The 13,750-nt window shown below is 34.9% G+C and overlaps 1 protein-coding gene and 1 long non-coding RNA gene across 2 annotated transcripts in view; one reads left to right on the top strand and one right to left on the bottom strand.

The window, feature by feature from the left end:
• Positions 1-13,750, top strand: part of LOC5566415 (RNA polymerase II subunit A C-terminal domain phosphatase SSU72) — a 28,989-nt gene that overhangs the window by 13,691 nt on the left and 1,548 nt on the right. The window lies entirely within an intron of this gene.
• LOC110679569 lies at positions 6,247-6,688 on the bottom strand. The gene is made up of 3 exons (XR_002502597.1): positions 6,469-6,688; positions 6,342-6,407; positions 6,247-6,286 (listed from the first exon to the last, which is right to left on the bottom strand). It is a non-coding gene; the product is annotated as an uncharacterized LOC110679569 (long non-coding RNA).

Consider the following 13,750-nt stretch of genomic DNA (forward strand, 5'->3'; position numbering starts at 1 on the left):
GTAGCCACTCTTACTATTAGCTAGCTAGATACATCGTTATCATATACGACGTAGGGAATACTTAGGAACTCTTAGGAAAATGACTAGTAGATTCACTGAGTAGAAATGAGTGGCGACAATCTTATTTTAATATGGTTTTTACATTGCCATAATAAGAAATACCTCTTTTGTAACAGCGGTATAAATAATCTAATTCCAGCTTCATTTTCGCAAAATTTACAAGTAGAAAGTAGGCGTTGTGAAGCATTGCATTTGCCACCGAAAAGTGAATCTTGTAGGAGACTGTAATAAAAGCCTAAGGTAACTTTACTCTTCAATATTCACTATAAAAATGACTATGGAAAGTAAGACGCTGAGATCGATCATTAGGGTACACTTGCTAGTTTCGAAAAATTGTTGAACAGACAAGGAAAGCGACTTTTTTCTTTAAGGAAATATGAACGTAATGACCAATAAATACTTTTAACAACAAAAAATGAAATTAACTAGAACTACTACTAAACAGCCTAATTTTGTTAAGACTTGACGACATGGTCACGTAAATAACACGGCACCGCTCAAACGCCAACGGGTGAACTCGTGCATTGGTCCATAGTAATCAGAATAGCACTTGAATGACAAATTATTCAAAACCATTTCGACTAGACAGTATTAGTAATGCACTACTATTTCAAACAAATTCTAATGGAGCTGCTGATTTTCATAATGCTTCCTTTTCTCAGAAGCAAGGGAATATGGGTACTTTTCAAAAACTACCACGTCACAATACTAATAAAAAACAGTGTTCATGTGGGCGCCATTGCCTAGTCCGTCTGAGTATTGGTCCTGGTAGAGGGGAAACTTGGCAAAAGCCAGACCGAGGGTTCAGCCTTGACGAGTCAAACTGTCAGGCAGCTCCAACTAAATACCATTCAAAAAAAAAACTAAAAAAAAAGAGATGAAAAGTTTTTGGTAGAAGGTAGAAGTTTTTTTTTTTTAACACGTCAACATTCATAATGACGAACAATTCAAAAGATATATTTAGTAATGACAAAAAGAGAAAAATATATGTATCTTGATGCCGACACTTGTAATGACGAACCATACAAAGTTTGTTTGAATACAGTAATGACCCGATTTTGCCAGCCCCCGATTTTAGCTACCCCCTAATTGTAGCACTCTTTTTGACCCTATTTTGTCAGTCCAACATCGATATTTATTTTAATCAGAGTAGGCACGTCTCATTCATTTCGTTTATCAAGGGTTCCGACGTCTTTGTGTGTATAAAAATCACAGGATTTTCACCGGGAAAGTCGGAAAAACGAGCGTGAACGGAACTGTCATTTTATATGGGACGATCCATAGCGTATTCCAACAGCCTACTTGATGGCAAGACGAAGTTTGCCGGGACCACTAATTTTTAATAATTAATTTAATAAAAAAAATGATCAATGTTGCCTTGGATTACGGTACATAGAAAATGGAAGTGAAAAAAACAATGTTTATATTAACAAAATCATAAAACTAAGTGTTTAAGTTGATATAAAACTTAATACCAGTCAAAAAAATTTATCCCGATTTTAGCTCTTTTCCGATTTTGTCAACCCTAAATGCAAAATCGGGACATTACTGTATTACATAAAAGTAATGCTTTCTTGAAAAAATGTTTTATCGTAAGCATGAAACAAGCTCACCAGTCGGTAATCCGTCCTTGACTGAACACGAATATATTTTCGCACTCATACAGCGCGAACAGCAAAACTTCTCGGCGTCCCGAAAACGCACCGTCATGGAAGCACACTCTTGATTGCACAAAAGGTGGTAATAGAGCAAAATCTAGAATGCCGTGAAAAGTGTACTGCAATCTGTATCAGTATCAAGGGACCCAATGCAGTTCTAACAGTAGTACCCAATCTGAACCCCATTGGGGCGGACCTGTTCACATCGCACAAAATCACAAGCGACAGAAAAAAAAGTGATTTGGACATGACCTTGGAAAATCCGGATGGCCGATAGCCAATATGCGTGGCCAAGTAAATTACTGAAACAAGACCAAATTAACCGTCGAATGCTTCTAGGTGCATACAATTTCATCCATTCTTCAAAAAGTTATAAGCATTTGAATCTGAGCAAAATTTTGCCTAAGTGTTGTTCTCGGTAATTTTTAGAAATTTTAGTTTCTTCCCATAGCTACTGGCAAAAAATGCATTATTGGTACTCCATTTACTCAATGTCTACTTTTGTTGAATGTTACAAATATGCAGTTATAGACAGTTTAATGTATATGTAAACTTTTTTCAAAATCCTACGTAAACCTTACGGCAGGAGATAAGTGCTTGAAATTCTGCAATCATTATTACACAATAGAACAAAAGATCGTTAATCTGTCATTTCAAACTCCGCAACAAGTTTATGACAGTTAATCTTATTTTGATATTTTCTGCGTAAAAATTGTCGGATTATTTTTTTTTTTTTTTTGCTTCTCTATGAGTTGTTCTCTCTTATACCTAAATTCAAACTGAAATAACAAATTTTAGAATTTAGTCGATGTGAACTTAAAAAACGTAAACCGAAACACCATCTATTGTCTACTCGCTTGGGGCAAGTGAAGTTCTTCAAGTAGCCTTAGGTTCGCAATTATTACAGAAAAACAAAGCGTGCTGAATATTCAAAAAAAAAACAAATTCTCAAAAAACGTTCGTTCCACTTCAAATTTGAAGAAAGACTTGGTTTGAAAGGTTTCAATCTAAGAAAATACATCGTTTAATAAATACTTTATCTAAGAATTCCGTTTCAAAAAGTGATTGCTCCCAACCAGGGCTGGGAATGGTAATAGTAGTAGGCTTGAATTTCACGAATATCACGTGGCTCTCTCACTACAGTAGCTAAATGTTTGTGAATCTCATCAAGTAGCCTATGTTTGGTGCATGAGTTTTCTAAATTTGTAGTGTCATTGACGGCTGTAAATGCGGGAAATGCAGCGGAAAATAGAACATATTTCTACAGTAGTTTTGTGTTACCCTTAGCAACGAGTGTTTTGCTATTTTCAAGGCATTTTGCATACATCAGAGATAGGCGTGAGTTTCACTGGCTTCGCTGACTGTGATTTGCTACGCTTGCCTACTGTAGTGTGAATCTCAGAACTTTTTCCAACTCTGCTCCCAACATTATTTCCTATTTCCTATGTCCCATTCGTCTTTCTCAATTATTGGGGCAAGTAAAACTGGTAAATGCGTTTTACGAAATAATTTTCGATATTTTTCCTGAATTTACACAAAAGTTAAATTAATGATAACGATTAGATTTAGTAGTAGCCATTTAAAATAAAAACGACCTTGTTCATTTGGCCTGGCAGTATTTATAATGTACTAATACCCACATAGAATTAGTCCGCTAAAGACACCCACTTGATTTGATGTAATCGCACTCTTTTATTAGCGTTGAAATAGTGGAGCGACACGTGCTTAGGACAACTTTTGACGGTAAGTGGCGGCATAGAATGAACCACGAGCTCGCTTTTTAGGGTGACATGCCAGAAAGTAGGGATAGCTGGAAGGATACGAAAGGCTGGAAATGTAGCAAAAATGTCGGACATCAATTTTCAAATTCATTCTAGCATTTTTTTTTAACTTTTAGGTGAAATTTGACATTTCGATAGTTATTTTCCCCTCAAATAGTTAAATTTAACTTTTGCGTATTACCGTGGACGACCACATTTGACGGGGTTAAAGAAATTCTGAATTCGAAGGAAATTTAATTTGTCAAATCGTCAAAATCTGTCCGATCTCGATGAAATTTGAAGCTACTACGCAGTTAACTCTCCCTTACTCGATATTCCGTATCTCGATATCGAGTTAGAGAACCATAGAAACAGTTGGTTTTCATGGCTAACTCGATGGTCCCTTGGATCGCAGTTGCACTGGTTTTGTGTTCTGTAACTCGATACCTCCCTAACTCGAAGGTCCCTTCAATATCGAGTTAGGGAGAGATGACTGTATTATAAAATTAGAGAAAAATGAGTAAAAATATATCGAACTTTTTTTTTTCTTCATGTTTCAATGACTTTTTGTGGAACACATTAGGTTCCTTAGGACGCATCAATTCTTCAATGTGCCTAATTTGACGCACTTAAAAATAAAAGTATCCTAAAATTTTTAATGAAATATTGTTTTTATTTAATAACACGTTACTGCAACTATTTCAGTAAATTTTCCCGCTCAAATAACGGCTATATCATATTTAAACTTTAATTCAAAAATTGGGTCCATAAATGAACCTTGACACTTTTGATCATATTTGACGATCGCTTAGTCGTCAAAAACACCACAGGGGTTTTAGTTTTAATATTTTTTCCTATCTGACATTTCGGAAGGGACACGGAAAACAAAATACACCCAAGGGGTGTGACAAAATCTAAAAGAACATAAAAAATGTTTTTTAGACATAAACAAACGAAAAACATTAAAAAATTGAGTGAACATGTGTTTTTGGCCTTAACTTAAGCGTTCGGCGCTAAAAATGGGATAGGGCTTCAGGACCCTATTGCGAAAGTTTTAAATATATAGGGTGTCCCAGAATGTGTGGGCACGCGCACGACTTTACCATACTGCAATTTCAAGACTAGTGCAGATAAAAATCTGATTTTTACACTTTTTTTCAACACATATCAAGACCAAATTATGAATTTTGAGCTATTTTTTCGCTACCTGTTTTCTGAATGTGTTACAAGAAGCTTATCTTATCAGTTTTGCACAAATCGCGTTATATCTGAGCGACTTTATGGTACCGTAAACCGGGGGCAAATTGATCATTGGTGTGAATTTGATCAGGTCGGTACCAAATAGCATATCCTTTTAAGGATGCCTAATACTTCGTTGCCGTCACAGAAATTCCTTGTTTTCAAGTTTATAGATGTCTAATGATGATTTTAAATTATTTCATTTTTAGCTCGTTTTGCATAGAAATATTCACAGTATTTGAAGGTGTTAGCAATACTATTGGAATTGTCGGTGCTAAACAATCCGCTGGTACTAAGACTGCATGGAAACTTTGAAAGTTTTAAATGTTATGTAAGCTTCAGTGTGAACTGCTGAACTCATTTTTGAAATCGTACAGCTTACAAAAATAGTTTTTTGTTCATAAAACCGTTTATTGTAGAATAACGTGCACATTTCAAGGAAAATTGCATACATTTAGGCGTATCATGCAGATTTATAAAGTTTAATTTTGCAATAAAGTGATGATATGCATGAGTTGTAAGAATTTTGACATCATTTTCAGATTCAGGAGACCCAAATTTAGTAGATAGAGAAATTTTACATTCTAAAATTTGCTATTTTATATAGCGATCAATTTCGCCCCAATGCACTGTGTTTTATTTTCTCGTTTTCATGCGCTTTTTGAATAGCACCCAAACCGTTGATTTGAGCGATATAGTTTGTTCGGAGAAGTTTCTTGGTATATTAAAGCGCAACTTTTGACGAAAAAAGTTTTGTGATCAATCCACCTAGCAGTGAGATAGAAAAACTATTTTTTCAAAACATTTAAATAGATATATGGTGTCTTCGGCAAAGTTGTAGAATTGGCAATTTGAAACAACTTTGTCGAAGACACAATTTTTATATCTCTTATACTTTTTGAGATATATACCGTTGTATGTGAATGACCCCTACAAATCATATTTTTTATCATAACTTTTTTCCAAGATTTTTAACATTTTTTGTGTTTTCTACAAAGTTGTTTGTCATAGAAAAACCCGTGTTTTTGCTGAACATATCATCACCCTTTCTTTTGAAGTAACAAAGTTATTCATGAATTACTCTTTTTTCAAGGGGTAGTTTAGGCCTCTATAACTAGCTTCGGCGCAAAATGGCGCAGACAACTCTTACAAATCATGAAAGTACCATATCTTCTCTTTCGGCAGTTGATAAAAACTTTCGTCTATAAGCGTCTTTGCATGGGTTTTTACTATCAAACAAATAAGCCTTATTAAAACGAATTCGACTGATAATTCTTTTACTTTAAGAGATAGAGAGGTGCAATGTTCAGCAAAAACACGCGTTTTAAGATGTTTAACAACTTTGTAGAAGACATGAAAAATGTTAAAAATTAAGGTAAAAAGTTATAAACGAAAATGATTTTAAACGATTTTTTCAAACAAATTTGTGTACTTTAAGTTAAAAAATTCGTAACTTTTTTACAAGTTATGTTTTTGGGGTTTTCGGCTTTCAGTCTCTGGGAATCATAAACGGATTTCCGTTCTACACCTGACGTTTCGGTCACATTTATTGTGCCTTTTTCGAAGGATCTACAAATGAACAATTAGTACGAAACATAAAACATTAACATAAACACAATCTTACAGACAACGATCACTCCGTTCACTCGTTTCGTGTATGTCTTAAACATAATTGTACGTCGGACCATAACTATACCGAAACACATGATCATAAGGGTATCAGTTTGTGAAGGAGGTGTTAAGAAACTCACGTGTTTCGAGTTCCCTTCTTTTACGCTCGTTTTTAAATCTACCGGTTGAATTTTAGTTTACCTCCTACGATAATTCACTACCGTCACTTTCGCGCCAGATATCAATTTCATGTGTGTGTCGTTATAGCTATAATACTATTGTGTGTTATCTCTTTCTGTTGTTCTACGTGTTGTGTGTTGTATCGTTTTGGTAGTGTGTAACACACCAGCGTACGTGCCGCTCAAGTACGCTGGTGTGTTACACACTACCAAAACGATACAACACACAACACGTAGAACAACAGAAAGAGGTAACACACAATAGTATTATAGCTATAACGACACACACATGAAATTGATATCTGGCGCGAAAGTGACGGTAGTGAATTATCGTAGGAGGTAAACTAAAATTCAACCGGTAGATTTAAAAACGAGCGTAAAAGAAGGGAACTCGAAACACGTGAGTTTCTTAACACCTCCTTCACAAACTGATACCCTTATAATCATGTGTTTCGTTATAGTTATGGTCCGACGTACAATTATGTTTAAGACATACACGAAACGAGTGAACGGAGTGATCGTTGTCTGTAAGATTGTGTTTATGTTAATGTTTTATGTTTCGTACTAATTGTTCATTTGTAGATCCTTCGAAAAAGGTACAATAAATGTGACCGAAACGTCAGGTGTAGAACGGAAATCCGTTTATGATTCCCAGAGACTGAAAGCCGAAAACCCCAAAAACATAACCTCCATCACAGTCGATTCCTGTACATTGCAAACTTTTTTACAAGATTTTTAACATTTTTCATGTCTTTTACAAAGTTGTTAAACATCTTAAAACGCGTGTTTTTGCTGAACATTGCACCTCTCTATCTCTTAAAGTAAAAGAATTATCAGTCGAAATCGTTTAAATAAAGCTTATTTATTTGATAGTAAAAACCCATGCAAAGACGCTTATAGACGAAAGTTTTTATCAACTTCCGAAAGAAGAGATATGGTACTTTCATGATTTGTAAGAGTTGTCTGCGCCATTTTGCGCCGAAGCCAGTTATAGAGGCCTAAACTACCCCTTGAAAAAAGAGTAATTCATAAATAACTTTGTTACTTCAAAAGATAGGGTGATGATATGTTCAGCAAAAACACGGGTTTTTCTATGACAAACAACTTTGTAGAAAACACAAAAAATGTTAAAAATCTTGGAAAAAAGTTATGATAAAAAATATGATTTTTAGGGGTCATTCACATACAACGGTATATATCTCAAAAAGTATAAGAGATATAAAAATTGTGTCTTCGACAAAGTTGTTTCAAATTGCCAATTCTACAACTTTGCCGAAGACACCATATATCTATTTAAATGTTTTGAAAAAATAGTTTTTCTATCTCACTGCTAGGTGGATTGATCACAAAACTTTTTTCGTCAAAAGTTGCGCTTTAATATACCAAGAAACTTCTCCGAACAAACTATATCGCTAAAATCAACGGTTAGGGCGCTATTCAAAAAGCGCATGAAAACGAGAAAATAAAACACAGTGCAATGTGTCATTTTCAATTTTTGATATTAAAACTAATTTTATAAAATGTTAAATTTTATTTAATACAAAATTAATCACATAAACTGATAGAGATCAATGAAGTACTGGTTTTACCGAAATAAATTTTACAATTTTTGAATTCCAACGCAAAACATGACAAAAAGTTGCGAAATAGTACGTAATTCGTGGTTAATCACGTTCAATAAAAATCTGAAAAAATATATTTCCTCTTCTTGGCATTACGTCCTCACTGGAACAGAGTCTGCCTCTCAGTTTTATGTTCTTATGAGCACTGCCACAGTTATTAACTGAGAGCTTTCCTTACCAAATTTGCCATTTTCGCATCCGTATCTCGTGTGGCAAGTACGATGATACTCTATGTCCAGGGAAGTCAAGGAAATGCCCATTACGAAAAGATCCCGGACCGACCGGGAATCGAACCCAGACACCTTCAGCATGGCTTTGCTTTGTAGCCGCGGACTCTAACCACTCGGCTAAGGAAGGCCCCTTAGCTAACTAACTTAGGCTGTTATTAAAAGTAAATTGTTAAAAATACTGAAAAAGTCAAAATCCATGTTGAGTGCTAACAAGGTGAAAACTCATTCTACTACTTAAAACCAAGATGGCGTCAAAATCCAAGATAGCCGCCAAATTTTTTCACTCAAAATAATACTCTCATTCTTCACTCGACTTGAATAAAACAACAACGATTGAAAACTTGTTTCTTTGTTGTACAAAAAATAATGTTTGCGTCAAAATCGTTGAACATGATTTTTGTAAATCGTTCATTTCATAGAGTAAATACCATTGCTCACCTAGTTTCTGTAGCCTATCTCACGCAATTTTTCCTCAGCTTTCTGATGGTGATCTCGGAATTCAAAACGGGCGGTGCGCGAATGGTGAAAAAACGATTTTTTTAACAAAATTCAAGATAGCGGCACAAATTCAAAATGGCCGCCAACATTTTTTTAACTTTAAATGAAAACTATATCCTTTCTCTATACGATGCCACTAAGTTTACTATATGTTCCAAGCGAAATATAAGACATATCACGTAAAGAAATATCCTATATTTATCAAAAAAATGGGCTTTTTCGCAAACTGTTTAGCTAGCTGGCGTTCGAGGGGTCCACACAATTTGAGAAAACCGAAAGGACCACCCTTAAGTTTTATCGAAAACTAGCGATCAGTGACATAAAATTGGAATTCTAACGATGGGTGCCGATGGCGACCTGGTTTCAGCGAGAATTGCTCATATTGTACCATTCAATTGCTAAAATAAACTTTGTAAAATCGCATAATACGCCTAAGAGCTAGACAATTTCTTTAAACAAGTATTTGGGAATAAACGGTTTTGTGATCGAAAATCATAGATTCTAAGTTTGTATGTTTCCAAATACGAGTTAAGTAGGTCATACTAAAGCTATCATAACATTTCACACGGGAAAAAATTCTGTAGTAAAAACTACTATTTTAGCTGACTACGCCCATTCTTAAAACTACCATGGAATTTCATGCCATTTTACCATGTTTACGGTACATCCCACCACATTACTGGTACATTCGACAGAAATCATTTTCACCAATCTGATTTCGACTACAGACATGGTAAAATCAAGCGTATTTCGTGTCTGCTGAAAATTGCCGGTGCGAGCGCTTAAGTTAACCCCCTAAAATGGTAGTTCTTAGCGCACAATTTTTTTTTGCGTGAACTACTAACAACACAGACAAACAGACGTAACCCTGAAGAAATTCCCATCGACCACTCATTTAACGATCATTTCAAATTTGCTATGTTTCTGATCACCAGATGATGACGGTGTGAACTAGGCGATGGATTTTAACGAAATTCGTTCTAAGTGTTACGTCTGTTTGTCTGTGCTAACAATTTGCATCTTGCTTTGCATCAGCGTATTGGTTAATAATTACTTTGTAAACAATGTTGATTACACATTTGAATTTTTTTAAGTAATTTCAAGCAAACTAACCTTTTTGAAAAACAAAATACAGTTAACGCTCCTTTACTCGATATCGAATTATAGAGAATCATAGTAAAATTTGGCTTTCATGGCTAACTCGATGGTCCCTTGGATCGCAGATGTTCTGTAAGTCGATACCTCCCTAACTCGATGGTCCCTTCAATATCAAGTTAGGGAAAGTTGACTGTAGTTTAAAATTTTTATTAGACAGCCAAGAACTAGAAACATGAAACGTCAATGATGCTAACGAAATATTTAGCTTCCTTAAGAGGATAAGTAATATGATTCCGAACTGGTCGAATTCACCCTGGTAATCAATTTTCTCCCGGATTACGGTACTTGGAGTAAATTGGTATAATGCGCCCCAACCGGGCAATACGCCCCATTTCATTTTTGAGGAATTGAGGCTTCTCTAACACGTAAATACGATTACATATCTTAAATATGCGCGAAAAAATGATGTTGCGCAGATAAGATCTTTGGGAACTATAAACAACCTATAAGGTACCGTGGGGCAAGTGGGTAATGGAATTCGCATAATTGAGATTCTTCAAATTCTAGAGACTTTAAATTGAAACAGATGGGGTCGTGTATATTTTTTAGCTTGACTCCCACCAAATATAAGCAGCATAATGAAATTGATTTTTATGAAAAATTGAAGAAAAAAATACAGAAAAAGTTTTTGAAAAATGTCTCCTTACTTTTCACTTGCCCCAAAAGTGGGGCAAGTGAAAAGTTTACCGTTTTGAACAATAAATTCAAAAACAAACCGTTATATCCACGATTTCTATAAGCTTTAACATTTGTTAAGGCTTCCCAATGAACAATAACATAAGTAATATGTAAACAAAGAAAATATTATTCTTTTCACTTGAATTTTCTTCTGCTCAGTTATGTTAGTTGAAATGATTCGACAACATTATAACTGCAACATTTCCAATGTGAGTTCTTACATTATAGGGCAGCAACTGCATTCCTGCTCTGTATAATTCCCACCGCTCGTTATTTGTTATTTGAATCCTTCAATAACGTATTTAGAATCTTTTTTATGTGGATAGACCTATATCCCATATTTATGTTTTGAACTAGCTTTACATATGTCGAATTCGTTTTTGAACCCAGGTTGGAACTGGCGCAACCCGTTCTGAATCACAGTTTCAACCCCAACCCGATTCAGGTTCGACCGGACTACAATTTGTTTGACGTTTGTTTGTTTATGTGTTGATCACCGACCCAATTCCTAAAAACGAAAACGACAATAGACATTCCACGAGATTTCCGTGTGTTCTCTAATATTGCAACTTTTCGGTCAACGTCTTCCTTTTAATTGGCTGCCCGAAGTAGACATATTAATATTGTAATGTTTGGCAACATCTTTTAGAGAAGTTCCATGATTTCTAATAGCTTTTAACGTTTGAGTATAGTGTTTCTTGAATTATCAGCACGTTATGTTTTTCTATGATAATTGCGAACCATGTTTACTTATGGCTACTTAAAGAGAAAACACAAATTCAATCTCTAACGATAAACTTTTCACTTGCCCCACCTGAGAAGAAAATTGACGGTGTTTAAATTTAGTTATTTTTAGGTCTACGTCGAATTAATTCCAAAACTTTTTTTATTGCAGTTTGAAACTGTCACAGAGGACAACTAAAAAGTGGTACAGGAAATTATTTTCCGCAACTTTTTTCCACTGAAAATATTAAAATAAGATTGTACGCCGCCAATTTGTTACGGAGTAACAGTTGACAGGTTAACAATTTTTCGCTCTATTATGCAATAATGGCTGAAAAATCTCAGAAATATCTTACCTATCGTAATGTTCTCAATGGCCTCAAAGGTTTAAGCATGAGTTCAAAACGCTATTTCACATATTTAGTGAAATATATCAATTGTTTTCACTTACCCCATTTACCCACTTGCCCCGCGGTACCTTACAGGGTGTCGACTCAATTTTGAAAATAAAATTCCCTGACTTTCCCTGACCTTCCAGTCATTTTCCAGAAAAGTTCCAGACCACTGAGTTGATTAATTTGAACCGAAATAAGTAAGATTTTTATAAGAAGATACATATTCGTTATGTTATAGGTCGTATGAATAAACTGATCAAAAGCTTTTACTTTATTGAGATATATAATACACCTGCCAGATGACATTTTTGAACGTTTATTCAAGTTGATATGCTAAAACTGAACAACTGAGAATCTATTTACTTTTCAAACTTGAAGATCCGTATGAACAAAGATGTTCTCGGCTAGTGAACTACCTTAGACCTAATTTAAAATTTTAGGCATGAACGAAAATTTTGGACTCCTTCCTGATTATAATTGTTGAAAGAAAGCTAACCTCAAATTTGGCTTTTTTTTTCAGGCTAAATTCTAGCCAATTAGAACTTTCTTGGAGAATTGCTTCAAGGAATTCTACATAGATTGCTCAGAAATTATTCTTGAAATTCTTAAGATATTTTTCCAGATATTACTTCAATACTTCTCAATGAACTCTTTAAAGATTTCCTCCAGAAGCTCCTCATCTCCAAGATTCTCTACAAATTGTTAGAGTATTTCTTTCAGTCTTAAATATTTCTAAAAATAGCATTTGGATTTCCTAGAACTATTTACGGAATGCTTATAAAAGTATTTTTCAGGATAACATAATTTTTTTCCAAATTGTTTTCATAATTTTTTTTTTAGAATATCTATGATAATTCTTCACAGTTTTTTCGTTATAGTTAATATTTTAGGATTTCGATATAAATTACCCAGAGTTGCTTAATATCAATCATATCAGCTGATGGCTGATGATCTAAAACTATCACTATCACTTGCGAGCTATCAATATCACTTTGATTTGACAACCAACTGCAGTGATGCGACATCGCACTCTAGATTATAATCACTGCGGAATGAGTGATCACGTGGTAATTATTCATGCTATTACTGTTTTTCAGTGACCAAAAACATCGTACTGGTAAATTGCCATTTAAGCTGCTTAATTTAAGGCTAAACTTAACCCATCAGTGATATCCATAGTCTATCGCCATCAATGCACTTGTGATGGAGTGGACAGCATGATATTGATATGATGTAGATTGATCCGAATTGTATCGCAGTCGGCCTGTACAATTGATATTTTTTCCCTGACCTCAAGTGAAATTCCCTGATTTTCCCTGACTTTCCAGGTCAAAATAAATTTCCTGACATTCCCTGACTTTCCAGGTTTTTCCAGGCAGTCGACACCCTGCTATAGAAGAAGCCAAAATATCGAAAATCAGCATTTTGGCAAGCTTTGTTGTAAATGAAGCCCATCCTTTACTATTGTTCTTATTACAAAAACTTTTACCGGAAGACGACTGCTAATGGATCTTTTTAAGCTTAGCAAGTAGTGGAATTCTCCTTGGAAACATTTCTCGTGGAACATTGCTAAAGGACCTATCTAACATTGAGAGGCTCTCTTTGTTTACTTTCTCTTTCATTAATAACTGAGTCACATTAACTTCTTCTGTTGCATTTTTTGTATGAGACGCTAGTCAAGGAAATTGACTTTCGATCTATAGTGAAAAACTTCCCAAAATCTTTAGTATTCCACTGTTATAATCGAAAGAGAACGAGAGAGGATAGAATCTCTCATTTGTAAGTAATGTTCCGCGAGATTTCTACAATGCTGCGGAACTTTTTCTACGGAAGGGGCATATTGCCCGGTTTGTTTTTAAACGTCAAGATTTGGACCGTTTACAGAAAACGTCTTGAACTCTTTTTAGAAGCTACCTGGCAAGAGAAATTTGCATGCAGA

This window comes from Aedes aegypti, chromosome 3 (genome assembly GCF_002204515.2).
Source record: "Aedes aegypti strain LVP_AGWG chromosome 3, AaegL5.0 Primary Assembly, whole genome shotgun sequence".
Classification (NCBI taxonomy): domain Eukaryota; kingdom Metazoa; phylum Arthropoda; class Insecta; order Diptera; family Culicidae; genus Aedes; species Aedes aegypti.